The 23,441-nt window shown below is 28.7% G+C and overlaps 1 protein-coding gene across 2 annotated transcripts in view; it reads right to left on the bottom strand.

Moving 5' to 3' along the window:
* Positions 1-23,441, bottom strand: part of tmem132e (transmembrane protein 132E) — a 422,525-nt gene that overhangs the window by 75,775 nt on the left and 323,309 nt on the right. The gene's annotated exons all lie outside the window — the stretch shown is intronic.

The raw sequence follows: 23,441 nt of genomic DNA, 5'->3' as shown, positions 1-23,441 counted from the left end.
GTAGTATTTTAATATAACATTTAAGTTATATTAAAATACTACTTATCTGCTTAAACACAGGAACTTCACAGTAGGTCAATTATAAAAAAATCAAAAAGCTAATGTTTGCTGTGTTTCACTTCGTTAACAGAAAACACGTTCGTCGCTTAGCAACAGCCTAACAACAAATATTGTTATTGTTGAAAAAACCGAGGAAACCTTCTGCTCTTTTGAAATGTCTCAACACTGTTTATAAAACATAAGTACTTTTCAATACTACTTATCTGTTTAAACAGAAGAACTTTACAATAGGTCAATTATACAAAAGTAAAAAACTAATGTTTTCTGTGTTTCAATACGTGAACAGAAAACGTGTTGGTCTCTTAGCAACAGCTTAACAACAAATATTGTTATTGTTGAAAAAACGTAGGAAATATTCTGCTCTTTTGAAATGTCTCAACAGTAATTGCTTATAAAATAGAAGTGCTATTAAATTGCTATTTTATCTGCTTAAACATAAGAAGTTTACAGGTAAATTTTGCAAAATTAAAAAGAAAATATTGGCTGCGTTTCAATACATTAACAGAAAACGCGTTTGTCTCTTAGCAACAGCTGTTAATACTGTTAACGTTGAAAAAACATAGGATTTCTTTAGCTCTTTGTAAATGTATGAATACAAAATGTTTATGAATCAGAATCGTTTTTGTAAATTTTACGTTGTTTCAATTTGTGAGCAGAAAACTCTCGGTTCTTAGCAACAGTTTCATAACAAATACTGTTATTGTGAGGAAAACATAGACATTTTTTTGCTCTTTTGAAACGTCTCAACACTAATTGATTGTAAAACATAAGCACTTTTGAAATACTACTTATCTGCTTAGACACAAGAAGTTTACAGTAGCGAAATATTAAAAAGTAAAAGTTTAATGTTTTCTGTGTTTCACTTTGTTGACAAAAAACACGTTGGTCGCTTAGCAACAATAGCTTAACAACAAATACTGTTATTTGTGAGGAAAACGTGAGAATTTTTCTCCTTTTGAAATTTCTCAATACTAAGTGTTTATGAATCAGATGGATTTTGAAAACACTATTTATCTGCTTAGACACAAGAAACTTACAGTAGCTAAATATTAAAAAGTAAAAGGCTAATGTTTATTTTCTTACTATTGAAGGCACTAATACTTTAGCAACAGCTTAACAACAAATACTTTTCAAATATTACTTATCTGTTTAAACAGAAGAACTTTACAATAGGTAGGTCAATACAAAGTAAAAAACTAATGTTTTCTGTTTCAATACGTGAACAGAAAACGTGTTGGTCTCTAGCAACAGTTTAACAACAAATATTGTTAATATTAAAAAACAGAATTTCTTTGGCTCTTTCATACATCTGAACACAAAATGTTTATGAATCAGAAGCGTTTTTAAAATACTATTTATCTGCTTTGACAGAAGAAACTTATAGTAGGCAAATATTGTTAAACTAAAAGGCAAATGTTTTCTGTGTTTCACTTTAACAGAAAACACGCTTGTCTCTTAGCAACAGCTTAACAACAAATATTGTTATTGTTGAAAAAACGTAGGAAATATTCTGCTCTTTTGAAAGGTTTCAATAGTAATTGCTTATAAAATAGAAGTGCTATTATATTGCTATTTTATCTGCTTAAACATAAGAAGTTTACAGGTAAATTTTGCAAAATTAAAAAGAAATATTGGCTGCGTTTCAATTCGTTAACAGAAAACGTGTCCGTCTCTTAGCAACAGTTTAACAACAAATATTGTTATTGTGCAGAAAACGTTGAAATTTTCTGCTCTTTTAAAATTTCTCAGCAGTAATTGTTTATGAATCAGATGGGTTTTTAAAATACTATTTATCTGCTTATACACAGGAAGGTTACAGTAGCTAAATATTAAAAAGTAAAATGCTAATGTTTATTTTGTTACTATTGAGGCACTAATACTTTAGCAACAGCTTAACAACAAATACTTTTCAAATACTACTTATCTGTTTAAACAGAAACTTTACAATAGGTCAATTATACAAAAGTAAAAAACTAATGTTTTCTGTGTTTCAATACGTGAACAGAAAACGTGTTGGTCTCTTAGCAACAGCTTAACAACAAATTGTTATTGTTGAAAAAAACCATAGGAAATATTCTGCTCTATTGAAATGTCTCAACAGTAATTGCTTATAAAATAGAAGTTCTATTAAATTGCTATTTTATCTGCTTAAACACAAGAAGTTAACAGGCAAATTTTGCAAAATTAAAAAGAAAATATTGGCTGCGTTCAATTGGTTAACAGAAAACGCGTTCGTCTCTTAGCAACAGCTGTTAATACTGTTAACGTTGAAAAACATAGGATTTCTTTAGCTCTATGTAAATGTATGAATACAAAATGTTTATGAATCAGAATCGTTTTTTGTAAATTTTACGTTGTTTTCAATTTGTGAGCAGAAAACTCTCGGTTCTTAGCACAGTTTTCATAACAAATACTGTTATTGTGAGGAAAACATAGACATTTTTTTGCTCTTTTGAAACGTCTCAACACTAATTGATTGTAAAACATAAGCACTTTTGAAATACTACTTATCTGCTTAGACACAAGAAGGTTTACAGTAGCGAAATATTAAAAAGTAAAAGTTTAATGTTTTCTGTGTTTCACTTTGTTGACAAAAAACACGTTGGTCGCTTAGCAACAGCTTAACAACAAATACTGTTTTTGAGGAAAACGTGAGAATTTTTCTCCTTTTGAAATTCTCAATACTAAGTGTTTATGAATCAGATGGGTTTTAAATACTATTTATCTGCTTAGACACAAGAAGGTTACAGTAGCTAAAGATTAAAAATTAAAAATCTAATGTTTATTTTCTTACTATTGAAGGCACTAATACTTTAGCAACAGCTTAACACAAATACTTTTCAAATACTACTTATCTGTTTAAACAGAAGAACTTTACAATAGGTCAATTATACAAAAGTAAAAAACTAATGTTTTCTGTGTTTCAATACGTGAACAGAAAACGTGTTGGTCTCTTAGCAACAGTTTAAACAAATATTGTTATTGTTGAAAAAACGTAGGAAATATTCTGCTCTTTTGAAATGTCTCAACAGTAATTGCTTATAAAATAGAAGTTCTATTAAATTGCTATTTATCTGCTTAAACACAAGAAGTTAACAAGCAATTTTGCAAAATTAAAAAGAAAATATTGGCTGCGTTTCAATTGGTTAACAGAAAACGCGTTCGTCTCTTAGCACAGCTGTTAATACTGTTAACGTTGAAAAAACATAGGATTTCTTTAGCTCTATGTAAATGTATACAAAATGTTTATGAATCAGAATCGTTTTTGTAAATTTTACGTTGTTTCAATTTGTGAGCAGAAAACTCTCGGTTCTTAGCAACAGTTTCATACAAATACTGTTATTGTGAGGAAACATAGACTTTTTTTGCTCTTTTGAAACGTCTCAACACTAATTGATTGTAAAACATAAGCACTTTTGAAATACTACTTATCTGCTTAGACACAAGAGGTTACAGTAGCGAAATATTAAAAAGTAAAAGTTTAATGTTTTCTGTGTTTCACTTTGTTGACAAAAAACACGTTGGTCGCTTAGCAACAATAGCTTAACAACAAATACTGTTATTTGTGAGGAAAACGTGAGAATTTTTCTCCTTTTGAAATTTCTCAATACTAAGTGTTTATGATCAGATGGATTTTGAAAACACTATTTATCTGCTTAGACACAAGAAGGTTACAGTAGCTAAATATTAAAAAGTAAAAATCTAATGTTACTTTCTTACTATTGAAGGCACTAATACTTTAGCAACAGCTTAACAACAATACTTTTCAAATACTACTTATCTGTTTAAACAGAAGAACTTTACAAAAGGTCAATTATACAAAAGTAAAAAACTAATGTTTTCTGTGTTTCAATACGTGAACAGAAACATGTTGGTCTCTTAGCAACAGCCTAACAACAAATATTGTTATTGTTGAAAAAACGTAGGAAATATTCTGCTCTTTTGAAATGTCTCAACAGTAATTGCTTATAAAATAGAAGTTCTATTAAATTGCTATTTTTATCTGCTTAAACACAAGAAGTTAACAGGCAAATTTTGCAAAATTAAAAAGAAAATATGGCTGCGTTTCAATTCGTTAACAGAAAACGTGTCTGTCTCTTAGCAACAGTTTAACAACAAATATTGTTATTGTGCAGAAAACGTGAAATTTTTCTGCTCTTTTAAAATTTCTCAGCAGTAATTGTTTATGAATCAGATGGGTTTTTAAAACACTATCTGCTTAGACACAAGAAGGTTACAGTAGCGAAATATTAAAAAGTAAAAGTTTAATGTTTCTGTGTTTCACTTTGTTGACAGAAAACACGTTGGTCGCTTAGCAACAGCTTAACAACAATACTGTTATTGTGAGGAAAACGTGAGAATTTTTCTCCTTTTGAAATTTCTCAATACTAAGTGTTTATGAATCAGATGGGTTTTTAAAACACTATTTATCTGCTTAGACACAAGAAACTTACAGTAGCTAAATATTAAAAAGTAAAAATCTAATGTTTACTTTCTTTACTATTGAAGGCACTAATACTTTAGCAACAGCTTAACAACAATACTTTTCAAATACTACTTATCTGTTTAAACAGAAGAACTTTACAATAGGTCAATTATACAAAAGTAAAACTAATGTTTTCTGTGTTTCAATACGTGAACAGAAAACGTGTTGGTCTCTTAGCAACAACTTAACAACAAATATTGTTATTGTTGAAAAAACATAGGAAATATTCTGCTCTTTTGAAATGTCTCAACAGTAATTGCTTATAAAATAGAAGTGCTATTAAATTGCTATTTTATCTGCTTAAACACAAGAAGTTTACAGGTAAATTTTGCAAAATTAAAAAGAAAATATTGGCTGCGTTTCAATTCGTTAACAGAAAACGTGTCTGTCTCTTAGCAACAGTTTAACAACAAATATTGTTATTGTGCAGAAACGTTGAAATTTTTCTGCTCTTTTAAAATTTCTCAGCAGTAATTGTTTATGAATCAGATGGATTTTAAAATACTATTTATCTGCTTATTCACAAGAAGGTTACAGTAGCTAAATATTAAAAAAAAAATCTAATGTTTACTTTCTTACTATTGAAGGCACTAATACTTTAGCAACAGCTTAACAACAAATACTTTTCAAATACTACTTATCTGTTTAAACAGAAGAACTTTACAATAGGTCAATTATACAAAAGTAAAAACTAATGTTTTCTGTGTTTCAATACGTGAACAGAAACGTGTTGGTCTCTTAGCAACAGTTTTAACAACAATATTGTTATTGTTGAAAACCATAGAAATATTCTGCTCTATTGAAATGTCTCAACAGTAATTGCTTATAAAATAGAAGTTCTATTAAATTGCTATTTTATCTGCTTAACACAAGAAGTTAACAGGTAAATTTTGCAAAATTAAAAAGAAATATTGGCTGCGTTTCAATTGGTTAACAGAAAACGCGTTCGTCTCTTAGCAACAGCTGTTAATACTGTTAACGTTGAAAAAACATAGGATTTCTTTAGCTCTATGTAAATGTATGAATACAAAATGTTATGATCAGAATCGTTTTTGTAAATTTTACGTTGTTTCAATTTGTGAGCAAAAACTCTCGGTTCTTAGCAACAGTTTCATAACAAATACTGTTATTGTGAGGAAAACATAGACATTTTTTTGCTCTTTTGAAACGTCTCAACACTAATTGATTGTAAAACATAAGCCTTTGAAATACTACTTATCTGCTTAGACACAAGAAGGTTACAGTAGCGAAATATTAAAAGTAAAAGTTTAATGTTTTCTGTGTTTCACTTTGTTGACAGAAAACACGTTGGTCGCTTAGCAACAGCTTAACAACAAATACTTTATTGTGAGGAAACGTGAGAATTTTTCTCCTTTTGAAATTTCTCAATACTAAGTGTTTATGAATCAGATGGATTTTGAAACACTATTTATCTGCTTAGACACAAGAAGTTACAGTAGCTAAATATTAAAAAGTAAAATCTAATGTTTACTTTGTTACTATTGAAGGCACTAATACTTTAGCAACAGCTTAACAACAAATACTTTTCAAATACTACTTATCTGTTTAAAACAGAAGAACTTTACAATAGGTCAATTATACAAAAGTAAAAAACTAATGTTTTCTGTGTTTCATACTGAACAGAAAACGTGTTGGTCTCTTAGCAACAGTTTAACAACAAATATTGTTATTGTTGAAAAAACGTAGGAAATATTCTGCTCTTTTGAAATGTCTCAACAGTAATTGCTTATAAATAGAAGTTCTATTAAATTGCTATTTTATCTGCTTAAACACAAGAAGTTAACAGGCAAATTTTGCAAAATTAAAAAGAAAATTTTGGCTGCGTTTCAATTCGTTAACAGAAAACGTGTCTGTCTCTTAGCAACAGTTTAACAACAATATTGTTATTGTGCAGAAAACGTTGAATTTTTCTGCTCTTTTAAAATTTCTCAGCAGTAATTGTTTATGAATCAGATGGATTTTTAAAATACTATTTATCTGCTTATTCACAAGAAGGTACAGTAGCTAATATTAAAAAGTAAAAATCTAATGTTTACTTTCTTACTATTGAAGGCACTAATACTTTAGCAACAGCTTAACAACAAATACTTTTCAAATACTACTTATCTGTTTAAACAGAAGAACTTTACACTAGGTCAATTATACAAAAGTAAAAACTAATGTTTTCTGTGTTTCATACGTGAACAGAAAACGTGTTGGTCTCTTAGCAACAGTTTAACAACAAATATTGTTATTGTTGAAAACCATAGGAAATATTCTGCTCTTTTGAAATGTCTCAACAGTAATTGCTTATAAAATAGAAGTTCTATTAAATTGCTATTTTAATCTGCTTAAACACAAGAAGTTAACAGGTAAATTTTGCAAAATTAAAAGAAAATTGGCTGCGTTTCAATTGGTTAACAGAAAACGCGTTCGTCTCTTAGCAACAGCTTGTTATACTGTTAACGTTGAAAAAACATAGGATTTCTTTAGCTCTATGTAAATGTATGAATACAAAATGTTTATGAATCAGAATCGTTTTTTTGTAAATTTTACGTTGTTTCAATTTGTGAGCAGAAAACTCTCGGTTTCTTAGCAACAGTTTCATAACAAATACTGTTATTGTGAGGAAACATAGACATTTTTTTGCTCTTTTGAAACGTCTCAACCTAATTGATTGTAAAACATAAGCACTTTTGAAATACTACTTATCTGCTTAGACACAAGAAGTTTACAGTAGCGAAATATTAAAAAGTAAAAGTTTAATGTTTTCTGTGTTTCACTTTGTTGACAAAAAACACGTTGGTCGCTTAGCAACAATAGCTTAACAACAAATACTGTTATTTGTGAGGAAAACGTGAGAATTTTTCTCCTTTGAATTTCCTCAATACTAAGTGTTTATGAATCAGATGGATTTTGAAAACACTATTTATCTGCTTAGACACAAGAAGGTTACAGTAGCTAAAGATTAAAAAGTAAAAATCTAATGTTTACTTTCTTACTATTGAAGGCACTAATACTTTAGCAACAGCTTAACAACAAATACTTTTCAAATACTACTTATCTGTTTAAACAGAACAACTTTACAATAGGCCAATTATACAAAAGTAAAAAACTAATGTTTTCTGTGTTTCAATACGTGAACAGAAACGTGTTGGTCTCTTAGCAACAGTTTAACAACAAAATATTGGTTATTGTTGAAAAAACCATAGGAAATATTCTGCTCTTTTGAAATGTCTCAACAGTAATTGCTTATAAAATAGAAGTGCTATTAAATTGCTATTTTATCTGCTTAAACACAAGAAGTTTACAGGTAAATTTTGCAAAATTAAAAAGAAAATATTGGCTGCGTTTCAATTCGTTAACAGAAAACGTGTCTGTCTCTTAGCAACAGTTAACAACAAATATTGTTATTGTGCAGAAAACGTTTGAAATTTTTCTGCTCTTTAAAATTTCTCAGCAGTAATTGTTTTATGAATCAGATGGATTTTTAAAACACTATTTATCTGCTTAGACACAAGAAGGTTACAGTAGCTAAAGATTAAAAAGTAAAAATCTAATGTTACTTTCTTACTATTGAAGGCACTAATACTTTAGCACAGCTTAACAACAAATACTTTTCAAATACTACTTATCTGTTTAAACAGAAGAACTTTACAATAGGTCAATTTTACAAAAGTAAAAAACTAATGTTTTCTGTGTTTTTCAATACGTGAACAGAAAACATGTTGGTCTCTTAGCAACAGTTTAACAACAAATATTGTTTATTGTTGAAAAAAACCATAGGAAATATCTGCTCTATTGAAATGTCTCAACAGTAATTGCTTATAAAAGAAGTTCTATTAAATTGCTATTTTATCTGCTTAAACACAAGAAGTTAACAGGTAAATTTTGCAAAATTAAAAAGAAATATTGGCTGCGTTTCAATTCGTTAACAGAAAACGCGTTCGTTTCTTAGCAACAGCTGTTAATACTGTTAACGTTGAAAAACATGGATTTCTTTAGCTCTATGTAAATGTATGAATACAAAATGTTTATGAATCAGAATCGTTTTTGTAAATTTTACGTTGTTTCAATTTGTGAGCAGAAAACTCTCGGTTCTTAGCAACAGTTTCATAACAAATACTGTTATTGTGAGGAAAACATAGACATTTTTTGCTCTTTTGAAACGTCTCAACACTAATTGATTGTAAAACATAAGCACTTTTGAAATACTACTTATCTGCTTAGACACAAGAAGGTTACAGTAGCGAAATATTTAAAAAGTAAAAGTTTAATGTTTTCTGTGTTTCACTTTGTTGACAGAAAACACGTTGGTCGCTTAGCAACAGCTTAACAACAAATACTGTTATTGTAGGAAAACGTGAGAATTTTTCTCCTTTGAAATTTCTCAATACTAAGTGTTTATGAATCAGATGGATTTTGAAAACACTATTTATCTGCTTAGACACAAGAAACTTACAGTAGCTAAATATTAAAAAGTAAAAGGCTAATGTTTATTTTGTTACTATTGAAGGCACTAATACTTAGCAACAGCTTAACAACAAATACTTTTCAAATACTACTTATCTGTTTAAACAGAAGAACTTTACAATAGGTCAATTATACAAAAGTAAAAAACTAATGTTTTCTGTGTTTCAATACGTGAACAGAAAACGTGTTGGTCTCTTAGCAACAGTTTAACAACAAATATGTTATTGTTGAAAAAACGTAGGAAATATTCTGCTCTTTTGAAATGTCTCAACAGTAATTGTTTATGAATCAGATGGATTTTTAAATACTATTTATCTGCTTAGACACAAGAAGGTTACAGTAGCTAAATATTAAAAAGTAAAATCTAATGTTTATTTTGTTACTATTGAAGGCACTAATACTTTAGCAACAGCTTAACAACAAATACTTTTCAAATACTACTTATCTGTTTAAACAGAAGAACTTTACAATAGGTCAATTATACAAAGTAAAAAACTAATGTTTTCTGTGTTTCAATACGTGAACAGAAAACGTGTTGGTCTCTTAGCAACAGTTTAACAACAAATATTGTTATTGTTGAAAAAACGTAGGAAATATTCTGCTCTTTTGAAATGTCTCAACAGTAATTGTTTATGAATCAGATGGGTTTTTAAAATACTATTTATCTGCTTAGACACAAGAAGGTTACAGTAGCTAAATATTAAAAAGTAAAATCTAATGTTTACTTTCTTACTATTGAAGGCACTAATACTTTAGCAACAGCTTAACAACAAATATTGTTATTGTTGAAAAACCATAGGAAATATTCTGCTCTTTTGAAATGTCTCACAGTAATTGCTTATAAATAGAAGTTCTATTAAATTGCTATTTTATCTGCTTAAACACAAGAAGTTAACAGGCAATTTTGCAAAATTAAAAAGAAAATATTGGCTGCGTTTCAATTCGTTAACAGAAAACGTGTCTGTCTCTTAGCAACAGTTTTAAACAACAATATTGTTATTGTGCAGAAAACGTTGAAATTTTTCTGCTCTTTTAAATTTCTCAGCAGTAATTGTTTATGAATCAGATGGGTTTTAAAATACTATTTATCTGCTTATTCACAAGAAGGTTACAGTAGCTAAAGATTAAAAAGTAAAAAATCTAATGTTTACTTTCTTACTATTGAAGGCACTAATACTTTAGCAACAGCTTAACAACAAATACTTTTCAATACTACTTATCTGTTTAAACAGAAGAACTTTACAATAGGTCAATTATACAAAAGTAAAAAACTAATGTTTTTCTGTGTTTCAATACGTGAACAGAAAACATGTTGGTCTCTTAGCAACAGTTTAACAACAAATATTGTTATTGTTGAAAAAAACCATAGGAAAATATTCTGCTCTATTGAAATGTCTCAACAGTAATTGCTTATAAATAGAAGTTCTATTAAATTGCTATTTTATCTGCTTAAACACAAGAAGTTTACAGGTAAATTTTGCAAAATTAAAAAGAAAATATTGGCTGCGTTTCAATTCGTTAACAGAAAACGCGTTCGTTTCTTAGCAACAGCTGTTAATACTGTTAACGTTGAAAACAGGATTTCTTTAGCTCTATGTAAATGTATGAATACAAAATGTTTTATGAATCAGAATCGTTTTTGTAAATTTTACGTTGTTTCAATTTGTGAGCAGAAAACTCTCGGTTCTTAGCAACAGTTTCATAACAAATACTGTTATTGTGAGGAAAACATAGACATTTTTTGCTCTTTTGAAACGTCTCAACACTAATTGATTGTAAAACATAAGCACTTTTGAAATACTACTTATCTGCTTAGACACAAGAAGTTTACAGTAGCGAAATATTAAAAAGTAAAAGTTTAATGTTTTCTGTGTTTCACTTTGTTGACAAAAAACACGTTGGTCGCTTAGCAACAGCCTAACAACAAATATTGTTATTGTGAGGAAAACGTGAGAATTTTTTCCTTTTGAAATTTCTCAATACTAAGTGTTTATGAATCAGATGGATTTTGAAACACTATTTATCTGCTTAGACACAAGAAACTTACAGTAGCTAAATATTAAAAAGTAAAAGGCTAATGTTTATTTTGTTACTATTGAAGGCACTAATACTTTAGCAACAGCTTAACAACAAATACTTTTCAAATACTACTTATCTGTTTAAACAGAAGAACTTTACAATAGGTCAATTATACAAAAGTAAAAAACTAATGTTTTCTGTGTTTCAATACGTGAAACAGAAAACGTGTTTGGTCTCTTAGCAACAGTTTAACAACAAATATTGTTATTGTTGAAAAAACGTAGGAAATATTCTGCTCTTTTGAAATGTCTCAACAGTAATTGTTTATGAATCAGATGGGTTTTTAAAATACTATTTATCTGCTTAGACACAAGAAGGTTACAGTAGCTAAATATTAAAAAGTAAAAATCTAATGTTTACTTTCTTACTATTGAAGGCACTAATACTTTAGCAACAGCTTAACAACAAATACTTTCAAATACTACTTATCTGTTTAAACAGAACACTTTACAATAGGCCAATTATACAAAAGTAAAAAACTAATGTTTTCTGTGTTTCAATACGTGAACAGAAAACATGTTGGTCTCTTAGCAACAGTTTTAACAACAAATATTGTTATTGTTGAAAAAAACCATAGGAAATATTCTGCTCTATTGAAATGTCTCAACAGTAATTGCTTATAAAATAGAAGTGCTATTATATTGCTATTTTATCTGCTTAAACACAAGAAGTTTACAGGTAAATTTTGCAAAATTAAAAAGAAAATATTGGCTGCGTTTCAATTCGTTAACAGAAAACGCGTTCGTCTCTTAGCAACAGCTGTTAATACTGTTAACGTTGAAAAAACATAGGATTTCTTTAGCTCTATGTAAATGTATGAATACAAAATGTTTATGAATCAGAATCGTTTTTGTAAATTTTACGTTGTTTCAATTTGTGAGCAGAAAACTCGGTTCTTAGCAACAGTTTCATAACAAATACTGTTATTGTGAGGAAAACATAGACATTTTTTTGCTCTTTTGAAACGTCTCAACACTAATTGATTGTAAAACATAAGCACTTTTGAAATACTACTTATCTGCTTAGACACAAGAAGGTTACAGTAGCTAAAGATTAAAAGTAAAAGTTTAATGTTTTCTGTGTTTCACTTTGTTGACAGAAAACACGTTGGTCGCTTAGCAACAGCTTAACAACAAATACTGTTATTGTGAGGAAAACGTGAGAATTTTTCTCCTTTGAAATTTCTCAATACTAAGTGTTTATGAATCAGATGGATTTGAAAACACTATTTATCTGCTTAGACACAAGAAACTTACAGTAGCTAAATATTAAAAAGTAAAAGGCTAATGTTTATTTTGTTACTATTGAAGGCACTAATACTTTAGCAACAGCTTAACAACAAATACTTTTCAAATACTACTTATCTGTTTAAACAGAAACTTTACAATAGGTCAATTATACAAAAGTAAAAAACTAATGTTTTCTGTGTTTCAATACGTGAACAGAAAACGTGTTGGTCTCTTAGCAACAGTTTAACAACAAATATTGTTATTGTTGAAAAAACGTAGGAAATATTCTGCTCTTTTGAAATGTCTCAACAGTAATTGCTTATAAAATAGAAGTGCTATTAAATTGCTATTTATCTGCTTAAACACAAGAAGTTAACAGGCAAATTTTGCAAAATTAAAAAGAAAATATTGGCTGCGTTCAATTCGTTAACAGAAAACGTGTCCGTCTCTTAGCAACAGTTTAACAACAAATATTGTTATTGTGCAGAAAACGTTGAAATTTTTCTGCTCTTTTAAAATTTCTCAGCAGTAATTGTTTATGAATCAGATGGATTTTTAAAATACTATTTATCTGCTTATTCACAAGAAGGTTACAGTAGCTAAATATTAAAAAGTAAAAGGCTAATGTTTATTTTGTTACTATTGAAGGCACTAATACTTTAGCAACAGCTTAACAACAAATACTTTTCAAATACTACTTATCTGTTTAAACAGAAGAACTTTACAATAGGTCAATTATACAAAAGTAAAAAACTAATGTTTCTGTGTTTCAATACGTGAACAGAAAACATGTTGGTCTCTTAGCAACAGTTTAACAACAAATATTGTTATTGTTGAAAAACCATAGGAAATATTCTGCTCTATTGAAATGTCTCAACAGTAATTGCTTATAAAAGAAGTTCTATTAAATTGCTATTTTATCTGCTTAAACACAAGAAGTTAACAGGCAAATTTTGCAAAATTAAAAAGAAAATATTGGCTGCGTTTCAATTCGTTAACAGAAAACGCGTTCGTCTCTAGCAACAGCTGTTAATACTGTTAACGTTGAAAAAACATAGGATTTCTTTAGCTCTTTGTAAATGTATGAATACAAAATGTTTATGAATCAGAATCGTTTTTGTAAATTTTACGTTGTTTCAATTTGTGAGCAGAAAACTCTCGGTTCTTAGCAACAGTTTCATAACAAATACTGTATTGTGAGGAAAACATAGACATTTTTTTGCTCTTTTGAAACGTCTCAACACTAATTGATTGTAAAACATAAAGCACTTTTGAAATACTACTTATCTGCTTAGACACAAGAAGTTTACAGTAGCGAAATATTAAAAAGTAAAAGTTTAATGTTTTCTGTGTTTCACTTTGTTGACAAAAACACGTTGGTCGCTTAGCAACAATAGCTTAACAACAAATACTGTTATTTGTGAGGAAAACGTGAGAATTTTTCTCCTTTTGAAATTTCTCAATACTAAGTGTTTATGAATCAGATGGATTTTGAAAACACTATTTTCTGCTTATACACAGGAAGGTTACAGTAGCTAAAGATTAAAAAGTAAAAGGCTAATGTTTATTTTCTTACTATTGAAGGCACTAATACTTTAGCAACAGCTTAACAACAAATACTTTTCAAATACTACTTATCTGTTTAAACAGAAGAACTTTACAATAGGTCAATTATACAAAAGTAAAAAACTAATGTTTTCTGTGTTTCAATACGTGAACAGAAAACGTGTTGGTCTCTTAGCAACAGCTTAACAACAAATATTGTTATTGTTGAAAAAAACAGGAATTCTTCTGCTCTTTTGAAATGTCTCAACAGTAATTGCTTATAAAATAGAAGTTCTATTAATTGCTATTTTATCTGCTTAAACACAAGAAGTTAACAAGCAAATTTTGCAAAATTAAAAAGAAAATTTTGGCTGCGTTTCAATTGGTTAACAGAAAACGTGTCCGTCTCTTAGCAACAGTTTAACAACAAATATTGTTATTGTTGAAAAAACGTAGGAAATATTCTGCTCTTTTGAAATGTCTCAACAGTAATTGCTTATAAAATAGAAGTGCTATTAAATTGCTATTTTATCTGCTTAAACACAAGAAGTTAACAGGCAAATTTTGCAAAATTAAAAAGAAAATATTGGCTGCGTTTCAATTCGTTAACAGAAACGCGTTCGTTTCTTAGCAACAGCTGTTAATACTGTTAACGTTGAAAAAACATAGGATTTCTTTAGCTCTTTGTAAATGTATGAATACAAAATGTTTATGAATCAGAATCGTTTTTGTAAATTTTACGTTGTTTCAATTTGTGAGCAGAAAACTCTCGGTTCTTAGCAACAGTTTCATAACAAATACTGTTATTGTGAGGAAAACATAGACATTTTTTTGCTCTTTTGAAACGTCTCAACACTAATTGATTGTAAAACATAAGCACTTTTGAAATACTACTTATCTGCTTAGACACAAGAAACTTACAGTAGCTAAATATTAAAAAGTAAAAGGCTAATGTTTATTTTGTTACTATTGAAGGCACTAATACTTTAGCAACAGCTTAACAACAAATACTTTTCAAATACTACTTATCTGTTTAAACAGAAGAACTTTACAATAGGTCAATTATACAAAAGTAAAAAACTAATGTTTTCTGTGTTTCAATACGTGAACAGAAAACGTGTTGGTCTCTTAGCAACAGTTTAACAACAAATACTGTTAATATTAAAAAACATAGAATTTCTTTGGCTCTTTTCATACATCTGAACACAAAATGTTTATGAATCAGAAGCGTTTTTAAAATACTATTTATCTGCTTTGACAGAAGAAACTTATAGTAGGCAAATATTATTAAACTAAAAGGCAAATGTTTTCTGTGTTTCACTTTAACAGAAAACACGCTTGTCTCTTAGCAACAGCTTAACAACAAATATTGTTATTGTTGAAAAAACGTAGGAAATATTCTGCTCTTTTGAAATGTCTCAACAGTAATTGCTTATAAAATAGAAGTGCTATTAAATTGCTATTTTATCTGCTTAAACACAAGAAGTTAACAGGCAAATTTTGCAAAATTAAAAAAAAATATTGGCTGCGTTTCAATTTGTTAACAGAAAACGTGTCTGTCTCTTAGCAACAGTTTAACAACAAATACTGTTATTGTGCAGAAAACGTCGAAATTTTTCTGCTCTTTTAAAATTTCTCAGCAGTAATTGTTTATGAATCAGATGGGTTTTTAAAACACTATTTATCTGCTTAGACACAAGAAGTTTACAGTAGCGAAATATTAAAAAGTAAAAGTTTAATGTTTTCTGTGTTTCACTTTGTTGACAAAAAACACGTTGGTCGCTTAGCAACAATAGCTTAACAACAAATACTGTTATTTGTGAGGAAAACGTGAGAATTTTTCTCCTTTTGAAATTTCTCAATACTAAGTGTTTATGAATCAGATGGATTTTGAAAAACACTATTTATCTGCTTAGACACAAGAAACTTACAGTAGCTAAATATTAAAAAGTAAAAGGCTAATGTTTATTTTGTTACTATTGAAGGCACTAATACTTTAGCAACAGCTTAACAACAAATACTTTTCAAATACTACTTATCTGTTTAAACAGAAGAACTTTACAATAGGTCAATTATACAAAAGTAAAAAACTAATGTTTTCTGTGTTTCAATACGTGAACAGAAAACGTTGGTCTCTTAGCAACAGTTTAACAACAAATATTGTTATTGTTGAAAAAACGTAGGAAATATTCTGCTCTTTTGAAATGTCTCAACAGTAATTGCTTATAAAATAGAAGTGCTATTAAATTGCTATTTTATCTGCTTAAACACAAGAAGTTAACAGGCAAATTTTGCAAAATTAAAAAGAAATATTGGCTGCGTTTCAATTCGTTAACAGAAAACGTGTCCGTCTCTTAGCAACAGTTTAACAACAAATATTGTTATTGTGCAGAAAACGTTGAAATTTTTCTGCTCTTTTAAAATTTCTCAGCAGTAATTGTTTATGAATCAGATGGATTTTTAAAATACTATTTATCTGCTTATTCACAAGAAGGTTACAGTAGCTAAATATTAAAAAGTAAAAGGCTAATGTTTATTTTGTTACTATTGAAGGCACTAATACTTTAGCAACAGCTTAACAACAAATACTTTTCAAATACTACTTATCTGTTTAAACAGAAGAACTTTACAATAGGTCAATTATACAAAAGTAAAAAACTAATGTTTTCTGTGTTTCAATACGTGAACAGAAAACGTGTTGGTCTCTTAGCAACAGCTTAACAACAAATATTGTTATTGTTGAAAAAACGTAGGAAATATTCTGCTCTATTGAAATGTCTCAACAGTAATTGCTTATAAAATAGAAGTTCTATTAAATTGCTATTTTATCTGCTTAAACAAGAAGTTAACAGGCAAATTTTGCAAAATTAAAAGAAAATATTGGCTGCGTTTCAATTCGTTAACAGAAAACGCGTTCGTCTCTTAGCAACAGCTGTTAATACTGTTAACGTTGAAAAACATAGGATTTCTTTAGCTCTTTGTAAATGTATGAATACAAAATGTTTATGAATCAGAATCGTTTTTGTAAATTTTACGTTGTTTCAATTTGTGAGCAGAAAACTCTCGGTTCTTAGCAACAGTTTCATAACAAATACTGTTATTGTGAGGAAAACATAGACATTTTTTTGCTCTTTTGAAACGTCTCAACACTAATTGATTGTAAAACATAAGCACTTTTGAAATACTACTTATCTGCTTAGACACAAGAAGTTTACAGTAGCGAAATATTAAAAAGTAAAAGTTTAATGTTTTCTGTGTTTCACTTTGTTGACAAAAAACACGTTGGTCGCTTAGCAACAATAGCTTAACAACAAATACTGTTATTTGTGAGGAAAACGTGAGAATTTTTCTCCTTTTGAAATTTCTCAATACTAAGTGTTTATGAATCAGATGGATTTTGAAAACACTATTTATCTGCTTATACACAGGAAGGTTACAGTAGCTAAAGATTAAAAAGTAAAAATCTAATGTTTTATTTTCTTACTATTGAAGGCACTAATACTTTAGCAACAGCTTAACAACAAATACTTTTCAAATACTACTTATCTGTTTAAACAGAAGAACTTTACAATAGGTCAATTATACAAAAGTAAAAAACTAATGTTTTCTGTGTTTCAATACGTGAACAGAAAACGTGTCCGTCTCTAGCAACAGTTTAACAACAAATATTGTTATTGTTGAAAAACCATAGGAAATATTCTGCTCTTTTGAAATGTCTCAACAGTAATTGCTTATAAAATAGAAGTTCTATTAAATTGCTATTTTATCTGCTTAAACAAAGAAGTTAACAGGCAAATTTTGCAAAATTAAAAGAAAATATTGGCTGCGTTTCAATTCGTTAACAGAAAACGCGTTCGTTTCTTAGCAACAGCTGTTAATACTGTTAACGTTGAAAAAACATAGGATTTCTTTAGCTCTTTGTAAATGTATGAATACAAAATGTTTATGAATCAGAATCGTTTTTGTAAATTTTACGTTGTTTCAATTTGTGAGCAGAAAACTCTCGGTTCTTAGCAACAGTTTCATAACAAATACTGTTATTGTGAGGAAAAACATAGACATTTTTTTGCTCTTTTGAAACGTCTCAACACTAATTGATTGTAAAACATAAGCACTTTTGAAATACTACTTATCTGCTTAGACACAAGAAGTTTACAGTAGCGAAATATTAAAAAGTAAAAGTTTAATGTTTTCTGTGTTTCACTTTGTTGACAAAAAACACGTTGGTCGCTTAGCACAGCTTAACAACAAATACTGTTATTTGTGAGGAAAACGTGAGAATTTTTCTCCTTTTGAAATTTCTCAATACTAAGTGTTTATGAATCAGATGGATTTTGAAAACACTATTTATCTGCTTAGACACAAGAAACTTACAGTAGCTAAATATTAAAAAGTAAAAGGCTAATGTTTATTTTCTTACTATTGAAGGCACTAATACTTTAGCAACAGCTTAACAACAATACTTTTCAAATACTATTTATCTGTTTAAACAGAAGAACTTTACAATAGGTCAATTATACAAAAGTAAAAAACTAATGTTTTCTGTGTTTCAATACGTGAACAGAAAACATGTTTGTCTCTTAGCAACAGCTTAACAACAAATATTGTTATTGTTGAAAAAACGTAGGAAATATTCTGCTCTTTTGAAATGTCTCAACAGTAATTGCTTATAAAATAGAAGTGCTATTAAATTGCTATTTTATCTGCTTTAACACAAGAAGTTTACAGGTAAATTTTGCAAAATTAAAAAGAAAATATTGGCTGCGTTTCAATTGGTTAACAGAAAACGCGTTTGTTTCTTAGCAACAGCTGTTAATACTGTTAACGTTGAAAAAACATAGGATTTCTTTAGCTCTTTGTAAATGTATGAATACAAAATGTTTATGAATCAGAATCGTTTTTGTAAATTTTACGTTGTTTCAATTTGTGAGCAGAAAACTCTCTCGGTTCTTAGCAACAGTTTCATAACAAATACTGTTATTGTGAGGAAAACATAGACATTTTTTTGCTCTTTTGAAACGTCTCAACACTAATTGATTGTAAAACATAAGCACTTTTGAAATACTACTTATCTGCTTAGACACAAGAAGTTTACAGTAGCGAAATATTAAAAAGTAAAAGTTTAATGTTTTCTGTGTTTCACTTTGTTGACAAAAAACACGTTGGTCGCTTAGCAACAATAGCTTAACAACAAATACTGTTATTGTGAGGAAAACGTGAGAATTTTCTCCTTTTGAAATTTCTCAATACTAAGTGTTTATGAATCAGATGGATTTGAAAACACTATTTATCTGCTTAGACACAAGAAGGTTACAGTAGCTAAAGATTAAAAAGTAAAAATCTAATGTTTACTTTCTTACTATTGAAGGCACTAAGACTTTAGCAACAGCTTAACAACAAATACTTTTCAAATACTACTTATCTGTTTAAACAGAAGAACTTTACAATAGGTCAATTATACAAAAGTAAAAAACTAATGTTTTCTGTGTTTCAATACGTGAACAGAAAACGTGTTGGTCTCTTAGCAACAGTTTAACAACAAATATTGTTATTGTTGAAAAAAACCATAGGAAATATTCTGCTCTTTTAAAATGTCTCAACAGTAATTGCTTATAAAATAGAAGTTCTATTAAATTGCTATTTTATCTGCTTAAACACAAGAAGTTAACAGGCAAATTTTGCAAAATTAAAAAGAAAATATTGGCTGCGTTTCAATTCGTTAACAGAAAACGCGTTCGTTTCTTAGCAACAGCTGTTAATACTGTTAACGTTGAAAAAACATAGGATTTCTTTAGCTCTTTGTAAATGTATGAATACAAAATGTTTATGAATCAGAATCGTTTTTGTAAATTTTACGTTGTTTCAATTTGTGAGCAGAAAACTCTCTCGGTTCTTAGCAACAGTTTCATAACAAATACTGTTATTGTGAGGAAAACATAGACATTTTTTTGCTCTTTTGAAACGTCTCAACACTAATTGATTGTAAAACATAAGCACTTTTGAAATACTACTTATCTGCTTAGACACAAGAAACTTACAGTAGCTAAATATTAAAAAGTAAAAGGCTAATGTTTATTTTGTTACTATTGAAGGCACTAATACTTTAGCAACAGCTTAACAACAAATACTTTTCAAATACTACTTATCTGTTTAAACAGAAGAACTTTACAATAGGTCAATTATACAAAAGTAAAAAACTAATGTTTTCTGTGTTTCAATACGTGAACAGAAAACGTGTTGGTCTCTTAGCAACAGTTTAACAACAAATACTGTTAATATTAAAAACATAGAATTTCTTTGGCTCTTTTCATACATCTGAACACAAAATGTTTATGAATCAGAAGCGTTTTTTAAAATACTATTTATCTGCTTTGACAGAAGAAACTTATAGTAGGCAAATATTATTAAACTAAAAGGCAAATGTTTTCTGTGTTTCACTTTAACAGAAAACACGCTTGTCTCTTAGCAACAGCTTAACAACAAATATTGTTATTGTTGAAAAAACGTAGGAAATATTCTGCTCTTTTGAAATGTCTCAACAGTAATTGCTTATAAAATAGAAGTGCTATTATATTGCTATTTTATCTGCTTAAACATAAGAAGTTTACAGGTAAATTTTGCAAAATTAAAAAGAAAATATTGGCTGCGTTTCAATACATTAACAGAAAACGTGTCTGTCTCTTAGCAACAGTTTAACAACAAATACTGTTATTGTTGAAAAAACGTAGGAAATATTCTGCTCTTTTGAAATGTCTCAACAGTAATTGCTTATAAAATAGAAGTGCTATTATATTGCTATTTTATCTGCTTAAACATAAGAAGTTTACAGGTAAATTTTGCAAAATTAAAAAGAAAATATTGGCTGCGTTTCAATACATTAACAGAAAACGCGTTCGTCTCTTAGCAACAGCTGTTAATACTGTTAACGTTGAAAAAAACATAGGATTTCTTTAGCTCTTTGTAAATGTATGAATACAAAATGTTTATGAATCAGAATCGTTTTTGTAAATTTTACGTTGTTTCAATTTGTGAGCAGAAAACTCTCGGTTCTTAGCAACAGTTTCATAACAAATACTGTTATTGTGAGGAAAACATAGACATTTTTTTGCTCTTTTGAAACGTCTCAACACTAATTGATTGTAAAACATAAGCACTTTTGAAATACTACTTATCTGCTTAGACACAAGAAGTTTACAGTAGCGAAATATTAAAAAGTAAAAGTTTAATGTTTTCTGTGTTTCACTTTGTTGACAAAAAACACGTTGGTCGCTTAGCAACAATAATAGCTTAACAACAAATACTGTTATTTTGTGAGGAAAACGTGAGAATTTTTCTCCTTTTGAAATTTCTCAATACTAAGTGTTTATGAATCAGATGGATTTTGAAAACACTATTTATCTGCTTAGACACAAGAAACTTACAGTAGCTAAATATTAAAAAGTAAAAGGCTAATGTTTATTTTGTTACTATTGAAGGCACTAATACTTTAGCAACAGCTTAACAACAAATACTTTTCAAATACTACTTATCTGTTTAAACAGAAGAACTTTACAATAGGTCAATTATACAAAAGTAAAAAACTAATGTTTTCTGTGTTTCAATACGTGAACAGAAAACGTGTTGGTCTCTTAGCAACAGTTTAACAACAAATATTGTTATTGTGAAAAAACGTAGGAAATATTCTGCTCTTTTGAAATGTCTCAACAGTAATTGCTTATAAAATAGAAGTTCTATTAAATTGCTATTTTATCTGCTTAAACACAAGAAGTTAACAGGCAAATTTTGCAAAATTAAAAAGAAAATATTGGCTGCGTTTTAATTCGTTAACAGAAAACGTGTCTGTCTCTTAGCAACAGTTTAACAACAAATACTGTTATTGTGCAGAAAACGTCGAAATTTTTCTGCTCTTTTAAAATTTCTCAGCAGTAATTGTTTATGAATCAGATGGGTTTTTAAAACACTATTTATCTGCTTATTCACAAGAAACTTACAGTAGCTAAATATTAAAAAGTAAAAGGCTAATGTTTATTTTGTTACTATTGAAGGCACTAATACTTTAGCAACAGCTTAACAACAAATACTTTTCAAATACTACTTATCTGTTTAAACAGAAGAACTTTACAATAGGTCAATTATACAAAAGTAAAAAACTAATGTTTTCTGTGTTTCAATACGTGAACAGAAAACATGTTGGTCTCTTAGCAACAGTTTAACAACAATATTGTTATTGTTGAAAAACGTAGGAAATATTCTGCTCTTTTGAAATGTCTCAACAATAATTGCTTATAAAATAGAAGTTCTATTAAATTGCTATTTTATCTGCTTAAACATAAGAAGTTTACAGGTAAATTTTGCAAAATTAAAAAGAAAATATTGGCTGCGTTTCAATACATTAACAGAAAACGCGTTCGTCTCTTAGCAACAGCTGTTAATACTGTTAACGTTGAAAAAACATAGGATTTCTTTAGCTCTTTGTAAATGTATGAATACAAAATGTTTATGAATCAGAATCGTTTTTGTAAATTTTACGTTGTTTCAATTTGTGAGCAGAAAACTCTCGGTTCTTAGCAACAGTTTCATAACAAATACTGTTATTGTGAGGAAAACATAGACATTTTTTTGCTCTTTTGAAACGTCTCAACACTAATTGATTGTAAAACATAAGCACTTTTGAAACACTATTTATCTGCTTAGACACAAGAAACTTACAGTAGCTAAATATTAAAAAGTAAAAGGCTAATGTTTATTTTCTTACTATTGAAGGCACTAATACTTTAGCAACAGCTTAACAACAAATACTTTTCAAATACTACTTATCTGTTTAAACAGAAGAACTTTACAATAGGTCAATTATACAAAAGTAAAAAACTAATGTTTTCTGTGTTTCAATACGTGAACAGAAAACATGTTGGTCTCTTAGCAACAGCTTAACAACAAATATTGTTATTGTTGAAAAAACGTAGGAAATATTCTGCTCTTTTGAAATGTCTCAACAATAATTGCTTATAAAATAGAAGTTCTATTAAATTGCTATTTTATCTGCTTAAACATAAGAAGTTTACAGGTAAATTTTGCAAAATTAAAAAGAAAATATTGGCTGCGTTTCAATACATTAACAGAAAACGCGTTCGTCTCTTAGCAACAGCTGTTAATACTGTTAACGTTGAAAAAACATAGGATTTCTTTAGCTCTTTGTAAATGTATGAATACAAAATGTTTATGAATCAGAATCGTTTTTGTAAATTTTACGTTGTTTCAATTTGTGAGCAGAAAACTCTCGGTTCTTAGCAACAGTTTCATAACAAATACTGTTATTGTGAGGAAAACATAGACATTTTTTTGCTCTTTTGAAACGTCTCAACACTAATTGATTGTAAAACATAAGCACTTTTGAAATACTACTTATCTGCTTAGACACAAGAAGTTTACAGTAGCGAAATATTAAAAAGTAAAAGTTTAATGTTTTCTGTGTTTCACTTTGTTGACAAAAAACACGTTGGTCGCTTAGCAACAATAGCTTAACAACAAATACTGTTATTTGTGAGGAAAACGTGAGAATTTTTCTCCTT

Source organism: Poeciliopsis prolifica, unplaced genomic scaffold, assembly GCF_027474105.1.
Source record: "Poeciliopsis prolifica strain line A6 unplaced genomic scaffold, Auburn_PproV2 SCAFFOLD024, whole genome shotgun sequence".
Classification (NCBI taxonomy): domain Eukaryota; kingdom Metazoa; phylum Chordata; class Actinopteri; order Cyprinodontiformes; family Poeciliidae; genus Poeciliopsis; species Poeciliopsis prolifica.
Note: the sequence above shows the minus strand (reverse complement) of the source record. Positions and strands in the feature narration are given on the sequence as shown.